Source organism: Hevea brasiliensis, unplaced genomic scaffold (assembly GCF_030052815.1).
Source record: "Hevea brasiliensis isolate MT/VB/25A 57/8 unplaced genomic scaffold, ASM3005281v1 Scaf55, whole genome shotgun sequence".
Lineage (NCBI taxonomy): Eukaryota > Viridiplantae > Streptophyta > Magnoliopsida > Malpighiales > Euphorbiaceae > Hevea > Hevea brasiliensis.
In genome coordinates, this window is record NW_026615084.1 from 231,366 (window position 1) to 235,527 (window position 4,162).

The 4,162-nt window shown below is 35.9% G+C and overlaps 1 pseudogene; it reads right to left on the bottom strand.

Annotated features, from left to right (window-relative positions):
- Window positions 1-667: 667 nt before the first annotated feature.
- On the bottom strand, window positions 668-3,586 carry LOC131177538 (uncharacterized; annotated as a pseudogene).
- Between the last annotated feature and the right edge of the window lie 576 nt (window positions 3,587-4,162).

Sequence of the window (4,162 nt, forward strand, 5' to 3'; positions counted from 1 at the left end):
TAATTCAACCATGATTTTGACAGGCTATACAATCTACAGATAGAGTTGGCATTTCTGTAAATTTCTTTTTAAATAATCAATTCCTGGAAAGGAATATCTCAAGTTGACAGTCTAATCCATACTGGCTATTGCAATTTCTCAGGCCATAATTTGACATTATTATGAGAACATGAAAATATGTTGATCAACATATCTCATCATCTTAAGTTCTGCATTCCATCAAAGATCATTCTAACTCTGTCAAAGACTTCAATAGACTACATATTTTTGCTTATCTAGTCTCATCAATCCTAGTTTAATATTCACAAACACCATAACAGCTGAGGCAACGCGCTGCGGTGACAAATATCAGCATTTTGATTTTTATTCACACCTGCAAAGAGATGAAGGACATGTGCGATTCCTTGTTCATGATGTGTATTTTACGAAAGTGGATTTGCTTGATTGCTTTTATCAGTGTCATTGCTGAAATTGAATCCCCCCAGCTTTAATTTCAGTGTAAGACCAAAAGCATACGTGGAATACAAGACATACAACTTCAACAGCAAGCCATTATTATCTTCATATATTAGAAGATATTTTACATATTCTTTTTTTCGCTAAGATCAAACTTTGTAATACAGCACTAACATTTCTACCAAGGAATAAAACAGTAAAAAGGAAGAGATTAAAAAATATAAATAAACAAATGAAATATATTGAAAAACAGTAAAAGGCTTCTTCCTAGATATATTTTCCATACTCATCTTCATAACTCACATGTAAAGCTCAAAATATTGTTTTTGTTTTCCCCTCCAGTAATACAAGTACATGATTAATACCCATGAGGGTAACCAACATAGTTGAATCGAGGTCGAATATTATGGTGATTGGACCTAGGATCTCCAAAGTCAACAGCCTTTATCACCACAGCTTCACGCCGACCATCCTGTTCCTGAACAGCCCCAAACACAATCTCATTTGTCTCACAGCTCTTTTCATAGTATGCTTTTGGGTTAGATGTATAATGCCTATGATGATGATGCTGCTGTTGCTGGTGGTGGTGCTGCATCTGCATCTGCATCTGCGTTTGCATTTGCTGCTGTTGCTGTTGCTGTTTCTGTTGGTGATGCTCGCCATCCCACCCTCTATGGCAACTATGGTTTTGCTTGAATTGGTGGTCCTTCTCCATGTCGTTGATCATGCATGGATACGTTTTATTTGGGGTAGGAGTTCTGGTTTCTATTGATGGTGGCTCATCTTCATTAGGAATCACAAAACTTCCTTTCATTGGCCATGCATTTGAATGTTGGAGAACTTGTTGGTACTGGTATTGCTGTTGAAACTGGTAGTGGATGGGCTTCCTTCTGAAGCCTGAAAATAATCCCCCAAAAATTTCACCTACAGTTAATCCAGTGTTGAGGACAAGCCTCCCGAGGGAACCCAAAAAGCCCTCATCTGGTTTCTCAAGCTCAACTTCATTTGGAATCAAAGGGGGCCTGAATGATTTAGGATTCCCTTGGTATGGTGCATTTGGTGCACCTTTCTTTGTACAAGCTCTTGAATCCTATAAAAGTTAAAAAAAGAAAAAAAAATAAATAATAATTCGAAACACTCTTTGATCACATTGTGAAAAGATGAGTGGAACAGATTGCAAATTTCATTGCTTATTGCTGCAAATAATATTTAGTTTTAGGATTTGATAATATCTAAAAAGAAAATAATTAAGTATTTAGGGGAAGCAAGCAATCCATGTCAAGGAAAGAAAGCCATTATGTTTGAAACAGATCAAACAATTCAAAGTATTTACCAAGAAAGTATCATCCCCAACATCCAAAACACAACATATCATGAACATATTTTAGAAAAATAAGTTTATGAACATATGCTTCTTCGATCGCCAGAGACAAAAAAAAAAAAAAAAAAAAACACACCACTCTGATCTGCACATTCTAGACAAAACAAGAGCGTTGCCTTCACTAAGAACAAAGATTTACTTACATCATTGGAAGAAAATAATGCTTGTACGCTACGTTGCAAAAATGCTAGCATGTAGCCAAAGAATGCAGCAGCAGCTAGCGCTGCTATCCCTAAAATGACAAAAAACGTTACATAGATGTCCATGATCATGGGAAACAAAACATAAATTATGGATGAAAGTAAGACAAATTTTATTATACCTAAGTGGAAACTACCATCATATTGATAGCTACAATCTTCATCATGAAGTTGAATCTCTAGAATTGCCTGGTTTCCTCGATCTATAACAAAAGAGAGCAGCTGATTACAATATAGACCACATCAATATCATTTGAAAACTTTGCATCTTCACTTGGACCATCAACATGACCACCCCCATGAGCCCATTTTCCACCTGCAATAGTTGTAATCCCTACATAAAGATAGATTTCATTGAAAGACATTGTTAGGAATAGCCAATAAGATTTCCAAAACCCATGTCTATGAAATCGAAAGGGTCCATAATGAATAGAAAAGAGATATTGGAGGGAGACATTTGTTGTTTCATATATACTCAAGTCCATGAACTTACCTCCATCACTTATCTTTCTGATAGCCATATTCATTGTGTCTGCTATATATATGTTTCCTTGGTCATCCACCGTAAGACCTTTGGGTGGTTCATTCTGCTTCTCTTAGCCTCCCATCTACATGTCCAGAGTACCCTTCAGATGATCCAGCAATCAGCTTGGGCCTGCTATCTGCATTTCGTCAAGCCATCTCAGTAAATAATAAAAGAATGATAAGCTCTACCTCCACCACATAAATTGATTGCACTCCTCCAAGAAAAATCAATAGAAAAGCAAAAGATGAACAAAGAGGAAGAATCTGAGCCACTGAAAAAGTTATCAGTTGTCTTGTGGAAAACAAAAGAAACTGACTGATTCTTTTGTAAGTTGAACAAAATTAACCTTGAAAAGCAACAAGTGAAATTAAGTTTTCATTGTTGAAATTAATTACAGGTTTAAGCTTCTTGAAGAAACTTGAATTACATACTAGTCTTGAAGCACACAACAGGCAAAGATTAAGGATTGTGCCTAAAAGAAGATAAAGGGCTATAACATGAGTAATTGGCAAGGCTACTCAATCAAGAGTGAATGTAAGGTTCCAAGTTGAAAAAAAGCAAAAGGTTGTAAATCTCCAAAAAGATAGAATTGGCATGCAGAAACAAACTAAAAGAACTGTTGGACTTCAAAAAGTGGAGACTTGTAGTTAAAAAATGCATATCAAACACGTTTTGTAATTTCTTTTGTTTCTCTCCTTTAGATCATAAATTTGGAATCTGCCAACTGATTAAAAAGAAAGGAATCAATGAAAGAAATCCCAACCATGAAGCAAAGTACCTTGAGTATACATTTTACCAAAGTACAATTCAAGAATATTTTCGAAACCAATTATGGCAAAAACCAACTTACATCTAGATAATGGTGTTTGTATCTTGTAAATATTACTATTCTGTGAATCCAAACCAAGAGCTCTCCACTTGGAGATAACTCAACCGAGTATGGCTCAATTCCAAGCTTACTTCCATCAAAACCGTCTCCACTGCATGTCCATCTTCAAATTTTATCATCGAACGGCTAGAGACAGCTGAAATATCGATACCCATAATCCCCATCACATATAAAGAGCATCAAAAACATAGGAGAATAACAAAATGAGTGTTCAAAGGATGTCCCGACCTGTATCTTTTTTAGTGTTGGATTTGACTGACCAGAGCCACTTAACAAGCGCAGAGACGATATTGGAGACAACCCCACTTACGATTTCTGCATATATATTAAAATGCAAAGAGTTGAACCAAAAGATGTGTATAGAAAGAGAGAAAAGAAAAAGAAAGGAAAACTAAGGAACAGAGGTAAATGTGAGCTTATACTACTGGCAGGAGGTGTGGCTGAAGCCGAAGAGACGCTACTAAGGAGAACCAAAAAGATGAAAGCAAAGACAACCCAATTCTACACATAGTTGGGTTGTTTGTTTGGTTATTTATTTATTTATTTATTTATTTTTCGATTGAGGAAGTTGAAAGAAGAACGAAAATGCGCAAATGCAAAAGGTTTTAGCTTTGCATTACTATATACCCACTTGAGAAGGTCCACTGTTCTAGTTTGCCACTTCTCCATTCCTTGCCTTTTACGTCATAATAACTGTCATTTTACATTAT